This window comes from Palaemon carinicauda, chromosome 14 (assembly GCF_036898095.1).
Source record: "Palaemon carinicauda isolate YSFRI2023 chromosome 14, ASM3689809v2, whole genome shotgun sequence".
NCBI classification, from domain to species: Eukaryota; Metazoa; Arthropoda; class Malacostraca; order Decapoda; family Palaemonidae; genus Palaemon; species Palaemon carinicauda.
Window position 1 is genome coordinate 52,065,486 of NC_090738.1, and position 14,784 is coordinate 52,080,269.

A 14,784-nucleotide genomic window follows, 5' to 3' on the forward strand; every position below is an offset into this window, starting at 1 on the left:
TTGCTGTATCCCTAGCCTCTATGGAGGCAGGGATGGTTTCTCCAAAGCCATTGTACAGCAAGGTCAAGCAGTTGGAGCAACTCTTCGGGTCCCAGTACCTCAGGGACCCAGATACGATGCAGCAGGGGGAATGAGACCTGTACATCGTATGCCCACTAAAGTCCTCACTCTTGTGGTTGCAGAACACCACTGCACACGTCACCATTGGCTCCTCCTGTAAAGGAAAAGGATTTGATGAGTATTCAGTTGTTTATATCATTTATATAAATGCATACATTTAATATTAATACTTACTATTACAATTAATAGCTTAGGATAGCAAGCTAGAAAGGAAATAGGAAAGACACATATCTGTGTTTCCTCTCCCAGGCAATCGCCGAGACCTCCGTCAATAGTAATATTTAGATTCCCTATAAGGGAGAATACAGGGTGGAACGACTCTAGTACTTAGAGATGGGTTAATAAATATTTGTACTAACTTTTCCACCTGTAGTATATAAATATTGATCGGTGTTTTATATGGGTCCCGATGATCAAAGGATTCATCTGGGTGTTGAGGGATTACTCAACCTCAACATGGTATGCGGTCCTAACAATAGACTGTGAAAGGATACACAGTGTATGTTAAAAAAAACTTTTACTACTGTATTGTTGTATACTGTAGTTTTACCAGTACACTACCGGGATTAGGTTATTACCTGGCGGCACTAACTGATAGAGAGAGAGAAAGAATGGAAAGGAGGATTTCCTATTATTATGGTTTAGCACAATAACTGGAAGCGTAGGAGGACTACTGCCGCCTACCATCTTCTTGCCAAAATGAGAGTTCTAATGGAAGGGGAGGAATCCATCTGATTCTAACTTCCATCCATCCACAAAAGTTTTGCTGCCGGCTGTACTGCCAGTTACAAGGTTTGTGGATGGCAGACCAAGAAAGGCCTGAAGAATTCTCAAAGTATGTTGGGTTTCCCACCATCAGCCATCAGGGCCGGCTCAGTGTTTCCACCCGGGGCATTCACTTCCGGTGAAGGAAGGACATAAAGGGGAAGGTGACCGAGGCGGCTACCTAACCGAAGCCGGCAAAACAATCAACTCGGCAAGCCGGGATGACTGTCTGAGTACCGGTGAAAGAATGTTGTGACGGCTAGGCCGACACTAAAGGACAGAGGGGCGGGGAGGAAGGGTCTTATAGTTCACAGGGGAGAGAGGTGGTGGCAGGTATGCTGCCTACCTTCGGCTGTGGACTATGGAAGCATGGCTTCCTGTGCCGATGATGTCGTGGACGGCAGAGGAACAAAGATTCCCCTGTCGGCGACACTATTGGCAGCAAGACAGCCACCCTGAATTACCATCTAACCTCAAAGCCGGAGTACTCGGCGGCAAAGAAGAAAGACTGTGTTATTACTATCTAGGTCAAGCCGGAGTTCTACTCGACGGAGATGACGAAAGATAGAGGTTGCCGCCTATAATGGCGGTGGCTCAGGGAGGGAGGAAGGGTTTAGCCTCTTTTCTCTAAAAGAGAATATATATCGAACCTTATCCATAAATTCTAGGGGATGGATGTCCCCATCCGAATTAATAAGGAACGATAGGGTGAGGTTAAACATGGGGAATTACTTTACTAGCATATACATATACGAGTTAGGCTCGTATTAGGCTAGCCTAACTCCGGTGGGGACCGCGGCCATGGTTGGTACCGCCTGGGTCCCCGTCGTATACGAAAAGTAAAGTCACAACTAGGAAGAGGAATAAATTAATATTGTATGCACTGTCTTCACTAGTATAATTTGCCTAACTAGCTAAAATTTATAGCTAAATACCAGGAATGTTGCTCTACTGACTAAATAAAATGCAATGATAATGTGCAACAGCGGCCGTAAAATGGCCGCCTCCGGTTGTAGCTACGCTCAACCAAACACACTTAAAATATAAGAATTTAACTGTGAAAAAGGAGCCTAAAAATATACACAGGAAAGAATAAATACTCAACTTTCCAGAGGATAAAGATGCTGGAGATAGTAACAAACACCGAGAAAAGGTTGGGAGCGCACTTACCTTAAATGCTACAGAACAAGGAATGGCGGCCAGTGGTAGTGCGGATAGGAGGTCCACCAGGTACCTAGATAACGGCTCCCCTTTCGTTCGCCACACTTCCCCCTCAAAGGGTTAAATCTATTCGGGGTGAAGATTGCTATGTGTCGTATCTAAAAATACGTCCCCTGATTTTATGAAATATCCTTAAAGTTATATTATGGATAAATCGCGCCAGGAGTTAGAATTCTGGAAACATTCTGTTTATTTCTCTGGGAGTATCACTGTAGCAAATATCCTTTAGAAAGGCTACCTAAAGGAACCTTCCATCAGGACGAAGGGTAATTTACCATTTTAGCAGATGGGTTCAATGGACCACAATAATACAAAATAAAGGTATTTGAATGAGAATACAATCAAACAAGATTTAAATATAGTAATGCAAAAATCATGTACAAAACATTACAATTAAACTTAAAGTCCATGTAATAGAAACACAAATGCCATAAAGGACAGGAATAACACAATAGGACAAATGACAAATGACAACCATGTCTCGAAAAGTAATCACACTGGAAATTGAGAACACTTGAAACAAAAGCACAATTCGTTATTAAACCCTTGCAACAATATCACTTATACTTAGGTTATAGATACATCACAATAAAGGGGGCTGCTTCCCTGCCGGACACCAAAGTCCTTGATTTAGTTGCTGAGTGGAGACTGATTCAAAAATACATTTAGGGGTCGAAGAAATTTAGGATGAGCGGAGCAAGTAAGAACAAGGAGTATGAAACAAGGCAAACAAGTTTCTGGGAAAGGACAAAGGAAAGTGGTATACAGGGAAAAACAGTCAGGCAAAATATATACAATAATTACAATAATGTGGAAGGTATAATACCTCCCCCTAGAGGATCAAGCCCAGCGGAGTGGCTTGATCAAAGTTAAGCACCTCACATCTCCCGAGAAGGTTGAGAAAGGGCCCGTGATAAGGCATCAGCTAATACTTTTTAGCTGCCCTTAAGGTGCTTTATTTTAAGATTGAAGTTTTGAAGATATAAAGCCCATCTTAGTAAGCGCTGATTATGGGCCTTGGTGCGCTCAAGAAAGGTAAGAAGGTTGTTGTCCGTATAGACATGGATGACGGAAGCTCCTTGTAGATAACATTCAAACTTTTGGAGAGCAAGAACCAAACTTAAAAGCTCCTTCTCTATGGTACTGTAGGACAGCTGATGAGTCTTGAAGCTGCTGGAGGTGTATCCTATTGGGTGGAGTACCCCATCAATTTCCTGCAGCAACACTCCTCTAGCACCTGTGTTGCAAGCGTCTACTTGTAAAGAGAAGGGTTTAGAAAAATTAGGACTGTGTACTATAAGACTGGCTCACTACTCAAAAAATATTTTAAATGTTCAAATGCTGCCTGACATCTCTCATCCCATTCATACTTCTTTTTAGAGCTGGCAAGCCTATGTAAAAGGGCAGCTACTGAAGCAAAATTACGGCAGAACTTCCCGTAATATGAAACCATACCTAGAAATCTTTTAAGGGATCCCTAGTCTTAGGTTCTGGATAGTCAAGAATGGCATTAACATTTGCAGTTTTAGGCCTGACATTACCTCCACCCACAATATGTCCCAAGTAAGTAACTGTAGCTTGACCAAAAACAAATTTTTGTAAATTTATTGTTAACTATGCTTCTCTTAATCTATCAAAGAGCATATTCAAAAGTTTCATAAGCTCTTCCCAAGAATCTCCCATCACCAATATATCATCTAGGTATGCAAATACTCCCTCTAGACCCTAAATAGTGTAGTTAATTATACGTTGAAATATGGATGGGGCATTTGTTGAACCAAAATGCATTACTTCATACTGGAATAACCAAAAAGGAGTTATGAAAGTTGATATAAGCTTGGCTCTAGATGTTAACTTTACCTGATAATACCCCTTGAGGAGATCTATCTTAGCTACATACTTTGCTTGGCCCACAGAGTCTATAAGGTCATTTAGACGGGGTAAAGGGTAACTATCCTTAACAGTAGCAGAATTTACTCTGTTGTAGTCTGTACTCAGTCGCATGCTGCCATCCTCCTTTGGTACCAATAGACAGGGAGACGACCATGGTGACTTGCTTGGTTTAGCTAATCCGACTCTCAGAAGATATTCTACTTCTTTCATCACTAGTTTTTTGGCTGGTCTGATGCTATAAGGGTGTTGTCGTAGGGGAGTAGTTCCTGGTAGAAGTTAGATGTCATGGGTGAGGACTGTACACTGACATGGATTTTCCACATAAAGTTCTTGGTAAAAGTAAATAAGATTTTGAAGTCCATCTGATTGAAAAGGAGAAAGATGTTGACATAAGTTTTCAAAGTCTTTCAGAGCAGCACAATTATCTACAAAACGCCACGAATATTTGAATTCAGGTTTCTCGTCCTTGACCTTAACATTAACATCTACAATTTTGTCTCCATAACCAGTTTCAGTATTCCTGGCATGGTACCTTTTAAGCAGGTTGGCATGGATAATTTGAGTACTTTTCCTTCTATCAGGGGTTTCAATCACATAGGTATAGTATGTCCTTCTTTCTTACAATAACTACATTTAGGATTATCAGAACCTTTGGTATTGTCATCCGAAATCTGCTGGGATTTTCCTGAAACTGGTTTTACAAAAAACTCAGCTCTTTTATTAGGAATAGACTTATGTATTAAGGAATAAGTGTCAGCCAAGGAAGCAGCCTTTAGTAAATCTTTCTCCCGCCTATCTTCAATATAGAGCATTACATTAATGGGAAGTTTCCTTTTAAATTCTTCAAGAACCATTAAATTCACCAGTTCTTCAAAAGAAGTTCCTTCAGCATCCTTAAGCCATTTCTTGAAAGCTCTAAGCTTGTCAGAAGCGAATTCTAGGAAAGTTTGGATATTTGATTTACATAAGTTACGAAAAGCTTGTCTATATCCTTCCTCTGTTATGGATAATGCAACTAAGATTGCTTTCTTAACCTGTTTATAATACTTGGTATCATCCAGATGCCTAACAACCTTAGCAGCTTTACCTGACAATTTAGGTTTAAGGAGCTATACCCACTAGGCCAATTAAGGTGATTAGCAGTTTCCTCAAATACCGGAAAATAATCCTCTGGGTCATACTCTGAATAAGGGAACGAACTTTATATTTTTAGTCAGGTCAAAGGGAGATAACATTTGCCTATTCTGAAGATTGATTGAAGCCCTCTCTTGTTCCACCCGATAGCTAAACTAGCTTCTAATTCTAATTTAGCTCTCTCCATTTCTAACTTTTCCCTTTCTTTTTCTCTTTCTTCCCTAGCTCGAAATTCTAACTTGGCTTTCTCCATTTCAAATTTTTCTCTATCTTCCCTGAGAGAAAATTCTAGCTTAGCTTTCTCCATTTCAAATTCTACTCTTTCTTCCCTAAGAGAAAACTCACTTCTCTTTTCAGCGGCTTGCAAAGCTAACTCTTCCTGTCTTTAAGCTAGCCGAGCTTTTTCACGCTCGACTGAAAGACGTTCAAACTCTAGCTTTTGTTCAATTGTAAGGGAAGGGGTTTCTGGAACAAAATACTGCCTAGCTTAGTCACCCAAGGTTCCAATACGCATATAGTGATCTATTATCACTTTCCTAATGTCAAACTTACGCATACTAGAACGTACCTCAAGGTCTAAAGGCCTAGCTACTTCCATTAATTCAGACTTCCTAGCATCGGTAAGGGTATGCAATTCAGAGGAGTATCAAACTTCGCCATTGAGGAAATTAAAAAGAAACTTCAGAGGAACGATCCGCCACAAACTTTCGAGTATCAAACTTCGCCATTGAGGAAATTAAAAAGAAACTTCAGAGGAACGATCCGCCACAAACTTTCGAGTATCAAACTTCGCCATTGTGAAAATTAAAAAGAAACTTCAAGAACAATGTAAACACCTGAATTAGAGTTTTACAATTCTTAAATTGGAGCGAACTTAGTTAAGCATTGGCCGCGCATAAAACCATAAACCACGCATAAATAGTAACAGATTAGACAAATATTTATACATAAAACATTTTAGATACGGGAAAATGAGAATGAACAAGGACGCACTGGAAGTATTTCACTCACGGTTCAAACCAACATGAAGTCAATAGGAAGTACTGTCGCTCAACTAACAACCGTAACTTATTACACTTTGATTAGAACGGTAACTTCACACACATATGTCGAGGCGTTAACAAGATTCATTACATTTTACAGAAAATGAATAACGCAAGAGACTGGTATCTAAGGACCCAGGGAAAGACAAGCACATGAAAGTCACGAATGATTCGAGAGAAATGAATTTTTAACAGTGGTACGACAGATTGACTTTTTAACCCACACACTGAGTCTCGGTTATGAGAGGAAAGGGGGAAAACCATAACAAGGTTACCGGCAGTCATTTTCTAAAACAGAAGAGGCCACCTTCTGTCACCGAAAAAAATTACGCACAATGGAAATAGATTCTTCAGAGGTCTAACAAACACAAAACAGTCACCTAACTAACTATAACTCAGGATGTGTATATCACGTAAGGTTGAATAACGAATCACCAACTACATAAACTAACAACTGATTCTTAACGAGGTTGTCAATTATTACATACCCACGAAGTTTAGCAAAAAGCTCCCGGACAGTGCCCCCATAATATTATTACCGTCGTGAGTGAGCAGGGTAATTTACCATTTTAGCAGGTGGGTTCAATGGACCATAATATTACAAAATAAAGGTATTTGAATGAGAATACAATCAAACAAAATTTAAATGTAGTAATGAAAAAATTATGTACAAAACATTACAATTAAACTTAAAGTCCATATAAAGGAACAAATGCCATAAAGGACAGGAATGACACAATAGAACAAATGACAAAATGACAAATGAAAAATGACAACCATGTCTCGAAAAGTAATCAAACTGGAAATTGAGAACACTGGAAACAAAAGCACAATTCGTTATTAAACCCTTACAACAATATCACTTATACTTAAGTTATAGATACATCACAATAAAGGAGATTGCTTCCCTACCGGACACCAAAGTCCTTAATTTAGTTGCTGAGTGGAGACTGATTCAAAAATACATTTAGGGGTCGAAGAAATTTAGGATGGGCGAAGCAAGTAAGAACAAGGAGTGTGAAACAAGGCAAACAAGTTTCTGGGAAAGGACAAAGGAAAGTGGTATACAGGGGAAAACAGTCAGGCAAAATATATACAATAATTATAATAATGTGGAAGGTGTAATATATATATATATATATATATATATATATATATATATATATATATATATATATATATATATATATTAATATTATAAAACTGTTTTAACAGAACCTTTCAAAGTGGTTTTAAACGTGTATTTAGACAGGCATGTTCCACGAGATTACTCAATCCTTTGTTCTGCAACGATTATCCTTACCAACTCCTTCGCCAGCTTCTTGATTTGAGTTCTTGAAGTTTTAGCCAAATTAGTTAGTTCCCTTATTACTCTACAAAATTAAGTTACCCCAGAAGGTTACCGTATATTTTCAGAATAACTTAGCCTTATGAGCAAGAGTCACTATTAATCTTTGCTGTCTCCTACTCTGATTCATTGTCTCGTATTTTTGCCCAAAATAGAAAAGCCTCTTCAGAAGCGAGACATATTTATCTCGGCTTGACATCTTAAGGATGGAAACTTTCTTCGATGTCCACTATACAATCATTTCTGCAGAGATCTAAGTCTTCAGCTTGACATCCTAGGGATGGGCACGTTCTCTGATGCCCTCCTTACAACTATTTCTGCAGAGATCCAAGTCTTCAGAAGAGAGTCAACTTTCAAATAACCAGACCAATAAATCCTATCAGAGCATAGGGTACTCGGCTCACTTGTGGCATCTATGGGAGGATATTAGGTTAAAGAGAGGATCCTTAACCGAGTCCCTTAATAGAGGCACCATGATGATCATCTGTCTCCTTCCTCAAGGAACTTTTCTCATAGTGTAGGGGCTTATGTTGCCAATGCCAATGGCTGTGGACAACTTGTTCATTTTTGGCACCATGTATAATTTTGATGTTTATGCAATACTGATTATAAAAAATGATAATGCTATTTTCTGAACCAATTTTGATAGTTTTTATAATGATTTGACATTAAAACGTGATATTCAAGTTCTCCACTTGATGTTTTTATGAAACCTACAGACATTATCAAAAAATAACCATGTAGATTATCATATAAAAGCTATTCATACAGAGAAAGTTAATTTACATTCAGTTTAAACTTTTATGACTAATAAAATTCCGAACATAAAAAAAAACTTTATAAGGATGACCAAACAATTACTTTTTATATGATGACAAGCATAAATAAATATATGTACACAAAAATAGGAGATTAAACATGCTATAAGACACTTGTAAAGTCAATCATTGAACTACTGTGAGCACAACAATACATGTGAATGTTCATTTGGGATGTTCACCATTAAGCAACACAACTAAATTTATATTTACAGTTCTATATTGTCTTCCATATCAGATTCATCATCTGTGGTAAAATACGAGCCATTCTGTGCAGCTTGGTTATAGGGATTAGCACAGATGTTGATGTCTGCATCACATGCAGACATACCAATAAATGTTTCTTCTTACAGGAACAAGCTTTAGTGGAGCATCCGCTGTTTTCACATCCTCATTTTACTGATCGGATACCTTCGACATATTTGTAATCTTCATTCAATCCATAGTTGGTGGGTAATAGCAAATTGTGATTTTGTGTCTCCAAGCAACCAGATCACTTCCTGGTAGTGGGTTCTTAAACTGTATACTTTTAGGGCTGCTTTTGTAAAGGAAAGTTTATCAACCTCTGCTTTGCTCTCTTTGAAAAAGTACTACAGCAGTTTTCTCAGGTCCTTACTGTTGACTCCTGATGAAAAAAGTAAGTGGAAAAACTCCTTGAACAACCGCAGCAGAAGGGATCAGTGTCTCTCCTAACTGTGTCAATGCTTCAAAGATTTCTGTTTGCCTTTTTTAACAATTTCCAACACGTTTGTTTACCTTTTCCAGCTATCCTTACAATAGTGTCTGACTTCGTGAAAGTATGAAAACCTATCAGTCCAGCTGCAAGTGCTTGATGCATGGGTCTAAGTTTAAAAAGATGTTTCCTGCTGCCTGGTCCCACTGGCATAGATACATTGTTACCCAGATGTAGTTTTTGTAAAGCTAACAGAAACACATCAGTATCAGGTGGCATGATGTGGACGATGGAAGCGAGTCTAGAGGAATTTAACACATGAAGTATTAGTAGTGTACAGGTAAAGGACCCTTTTGTTCGAGTAAGTCGTTGATTAGTTTTTGTTCTCAGCGTTGTTTGAGAAGTGATTAAGTGATGTGTCAAATTGTCTTGTCAGTCGCATCATACTTGCAACATGCACCATGCATACCTCGGTTACAATTCCCTGTTCTGGTCTTCAATTATTTCTTATTATCATAACAATCAAAACAACATATAAAAGTGTATAGTACTGAGCTTTGCTATCAATTGGTCTGGCGAAAACTTGGGTTATCCCAATATATGTTTTGATTTGTTGACCTGATAATTCATGAACTACAGCAATGCAATCCAATATGCTTGTCTTTCAGTTTGTTTCCGGTGTCACCAGCAGTGGATCTTCCACATCTTCTATGCATGGGGCCTTCTAATTTGGATTGTTTGTGTTCTCAGTTGGTGAGGGTAGGTAGTGTTTCATGTCCTCCTGAGCGTTTTCAGTTTCAGTTGTATGTACAGTACCCAATGATTCAATCAAAGCCATGAGTTTACTCATGTCTGTACATGGGAGCAATGATCTATCCAATGCAGAAAAGAACATGGGGACATGAAAAGTCAAAACACCCAATGAGGTCTTGAAGATCAAGTTCTTCACGTATGCGTGAAATTATCAACAGTCAGACGAAAAGAGACCGTGTTTGTTTCAGATCAACGGACTCAGCCGAGTTCAGCTGGTAATGCTAGGGTGCCACAGCCCACCCTCCCCTGTTATCGACCACAGATGAAGCTTCATAATGCTGAATCCCCTACTGCTGCTACCTCCGCGGTCATCTAAGGCACCGGAGGAAGCAGCAGGACCTACCGGAACTGCGTCACAATCGCTCGCCATTCATTCCTATTTCTAGCACGCTCTCTTGCCTCTCTCACATCTATCCTCCTATCACCCAAAGCTTTCTTCACTCCATCCATCCACCTAAACCTTGGCCTTCCTCTTGTACTTCTCCCATCAACTCTTGCATTCATCACCTTCTTTAGCAGACAGCCATTTTCCATTCTCTCAACAAGGCCAAACCACCTCAACACATTCATATCCACTCTAGCTGCTAACTCATGTCTTACACCCGTTCTCACCCTCAACACTTCGTTCCTAACCCTATCTACTCGAGATACACCAGCCATAATCCTTAGACACTTCATCTCAAACACATTCAATTTCTGTCTCTCCATCACTTTCATTCCCCACAACTCCGATCCATACATCACAGTTGGTACAATCACTTTCTCATATAGAACTCTCTTTACATTCATGCCTAACCCTCTATTTTTTACTACTCCCTTAACTGCCCCCAACACTTTGCAACCTTCATTCACTCTCTGACGTACATCTGCTTCCACTCCACCATCTGCTGCAACAACAAACCCCAAGTACTTAAACTGATCCACCTCCTCAAGTAACTCTCCATTCAACATGACATTCAACCTTGCACCACCTTCCCTTCTCGTACATCTCATAACCTTACTCTTACACACATTAACTCCCAACTTCCCTTTCTCACACACCCTTCCAAATTCTGTCACTAGTCGGTCAAGCTTCTCTTCTGTGTCTGTAACCAGTACAGTATCATCCACAAACAACAACTGATTTACCTCCCATTCATGGTCATTCTCATCTACCAGTTTTAATCCTCATCCAAGCACTCGAGCATTCATCTCTCTCACCACTCCAACAACATACAAGTTAAACAACCCCGGCGACATCACACATCCCTGTCTCAGCCCCACTCTCACCGGAAACCAATCACTCACTTCATTTCCTATTCTAACACATGCTTATACTGTAGGTTATAGGTTATAGGTTATACTGTATACAAAAGATCTGTTTTAATGTTGTTACTGTTCTCAAAATATCTTTTTTGGGCTCAGCCATGTTGTCCTGATGGAAGGTTCCTTTAGGCAGCTTTCTAAGGGATATTTGGCTACAGTGATACTCGCAGAGAATTGACCAAAGGTCTCCAGAATTCTAACTCCTGGTGCGAGTATCCTTAAGATAACTCTTAAGGATATCGTATAATATCAGGGGACGTATTTCTTGATACGACACATGGCAATCTTCACCCCGAATAGAGTTTTCGCTATGAGCGGGAAGAGTGGCGAATTTGAAGGGGAGCCGTCATCAAGGTGGATCCCCTTTCCCGTACCACTACGGCATAATCCATTCCTTTTGTAGTAGCGAATTAAGCATGGTGTATCTCCCAACTGTTCTCGGTTTTGTTACTATTTCAAGGATTATTATCATGCATTCTCCAGCATCTTCATCCTCTGGAAAGTTGAGTATTTAATCTATCCTGTGTATAAATTTTGGCTCCCTTCTCACAGTTAAATTTGCATAATTTAGATGTGTTTAGCAGAGCAGAGCCTGTACCGGAGGTGGCCATTTTGGACCGCTGTCGAGGGTAACATTGATACGGCTCCCCTTCTATTCTGCCACATCCCCCTCGAAGCATTAACGCTATTAGGGGTGCAGATTGCTATGTGACGTGTCAAGAATACGTCCTCTGATATTATGCGATATCCTCTAGAGAAATTTAAGGATATTCGTGCCAGGAGTTAGAATTCTGGATACCTAAAGGTAAAATTCTCTGGGAATATCACTGTAGTACATATATCCCTAAGGAAGCTACTTATAGGAACTTCCATCAGGACGACATGGCCATCTCACCCAAAAATAGATTTTTCGCTTCGCTCAAAAACCGTTATTTAGTTAGTAGTACGACGTCCCCGGTTTTTAGCTTTAATGAATTACAGCTATTTAGGCAAATTATATTGGTGAAGATAAGATTATATATGTAATATTTCCTCTTCTGTTAAACGTTTCGATAGTATACGATTGAACCTCGGTGATGTAGCGTAGCCAAGATCCTGACTCGAGTTAGGCTAGCCTAATGCGTTTTAGTATACTTTAGTAACTTTATCCCCGTTTATCTTCCCGTATCGTTTTTATGAATTCAATCGGAGATAGTACATCTCCTAAAATTACTAGCATAATTCAATACTCGTCTCTTTTAGAGATTTAAGGATAAACCCTTCCTTCCCTCTGAGTGCCGCCATTAGGCGGCAACCCTATCTTTGGTCTTCCCATACAGTAGTGTACTCCGGCTTCACTAGGATAGTGTTTCTGTCCTACCCTCTTTGACGGTGAGCATCCCGGCTTTGAAAGATGACAGTAACTCAGTGTGTTCAGTCTTGTTGTCGGCAACTCTACCGACAAGGATTAGTCATTCCCCTGCCGGTTTTACAGTTGCCAGCATAGGAAGCCCGGCTTCCCTAGCCCACAACCGATGGTGGTAGTACACTTTCCGCCACCTTCTCCCTTGTGGTCTAGAAGACATGTCTTATATCCGGCAATGTCTTAGGCTGAGGAATCGTTATTCTTCTGCCGCCCAAGACGGCGCTATAGGAAACTATGTTTCCTTATTTTGCTGCCGACAGTAGGAAGCAGCTTTCTATGCAAAATATAAGACAATTTCCCTTCCCCTTCTGTCCTTTAGTGACGACTTAGCTGTCACAACTTCTGTGGCCGGTATTCTACAATCTCCCCACTTGCCAGGCTGATTATGATGCCGGCCGGGCTTCCACAGTAGCGGCTAGATTGCCACTCCGACCTTCCCCCTAACGGAAGCAAGGCTCCGGGAAAGGTTGTGCCGGCCATGACGGCTGCCGGTGGGAGACCCTATGCAACTCTGAGTATTCTTCAGTCCTCTCCTGGACTGCCATCCACAAATCCTGGAACCGGCAATGCAGCCGGCAACAGATACTGTGGCTGGATGGAAGCTAGAATTAATACATTCTTTCCCCTTCTATTTGAATCCTCATTCCAGAAAGAAGGCACTAGAGGCAGTAGTCTCTACAACCCTAATTATTGTACTAAACTATAATAATACAGTAGCCATTCTCTCCATGCTTTCTCTCTCTCTCTGTTGGCTAGTGCCGCCAGGTACTAGCCTTGCCGGCAGTATGTCGGCAGAACTACAGTATAAGACCATACAGTAGCCAGTATTTCTGCAGTATAGTAAATACAACTGTTAGAAAACTACAGTATATAATATACAGTAGTATGATTTCCAACATATTCTGTGTTCCCTTTCACAGTCCATTGTTGAGACTGCTTTATGATTGAAGTGAAGTATTCCTTCAATACCCTGATGGATCTCAGATCATCAGAACATAATATCCTTACCCTACAGTATTAATATTCCCTTGTGGAGGAGTTAGTGCTAGTATACTCTGACTCCAGCTCTATATAGTTCTAGAGCTATTCCACCTTATATTTCCCTAATAGGAAAATTATGAAATACTAATATTGGGGGAGGTCACAGCAATTGTCTGGACAGGAAATGCAGATATGTGTCTTTCCTATTTCTTTTCTAGCTTACTATCCTAATCTATAATTATAATAGTAAGATCTATTATTAAAATGCAAGTAATTCATTTATCAATGTGATAAATTACCCCATACTCATTTCACTCTTTCTTTCCTTACAGGAGGAGCTCAAGGTGAAGTGGGCAGTCATGTACTGCAACCACAAAAGTAGGAACTTTTGTGGCCACATGTGCAGGTCTCATGCCCCCTGCTCCATCGCAACTGAAACCCTGAGATACTGGGACCCCAAGGGTTTAACGTCTGCTCGGCCTTGATGACCAAGGGTTTCAGTGATCCCAAGACGTCAGAGTCGAGGGATGCTGCGAGGGAAATGCTTCGGAAGCGGGTAGGAGGGTTCCAGAAGAGCTCTACGGGACCTTACCTATCAAGTGATGCTATTAGAAGCCTGCTGTTCCCTAAGGCAACACCTGATGCGATGGTGCCACAGGCACGGCTCGAGCCTCCTTGCGTACAACTAGCACTAGAGGCCGACATCAATAAGGCGCTAGAAGGCATGGACATCCATCAAGAGAGGATGTCAGAGGTGTCCTCGGACACTGAAAAGGATCTTCTTCAAGAAGACCCTCAAGAAGAGGTGGCCCAGCCACCCGAGGAGGATGAAGAATCCGGTTCGAAAGAGACGGAAGACCCTCTACTGTCTGTGACGGCATTTCAGCCTGTGCTGTCAACCTCATTGGCTCCAACTCCTCAACCAGCCACGCTGTTCCCTTCAGGCCAAGAGTTCATGGCACAGATCCAGCAGTTGATGGATACTTTCCGCAAGAGACAGCTTGAGATGAGGAAGGAATTTAGGGAAGCAAGCCACATAGCTACTTCTCACAGCTCCTACAAATAACCTAGAGTATCTGACTTGCCTCAATGCTCCAAAACCAACCCCTGGAGGTATGCGGAGTTCATGACCATGATGAATGGGAAACTCTGCGTCTCGGAGAAGATGGGGGCCATACCCCTCGACGATCTCCAATTCTGGCCAAACCTTTTGGCTTACCCGGAGTGCTTCATTAGACTGAAGAATAAACCTGTGTCTAAAGAAG

General features: G+C 40.7%; 1 long non-coding RNA gene across 1 annotated transcript; it reads right to left on the reverse strand.

Moving 5' to 3' along the window:
• Window positions 1-2,450: 2,450 nt before the first annotated feature.
• LOC137653191 (uncharacterized) lies at window positions 2,451-7,112 on the reverse strand. The gene is made up of 3 exons (XR_011046421.1): window positions 7,089-7,112; window positions 3,967-4,361; window positions 2,451-3,358 (listed from the first exon to the last, which is right to left on the reverse strand). It is a non-coding gene; the product is annotated as an uncharacterized lncRNA (long non-coding RNA).
• Window positions 7,113-14,784: the final 7,672 nt, after the last annotated feature.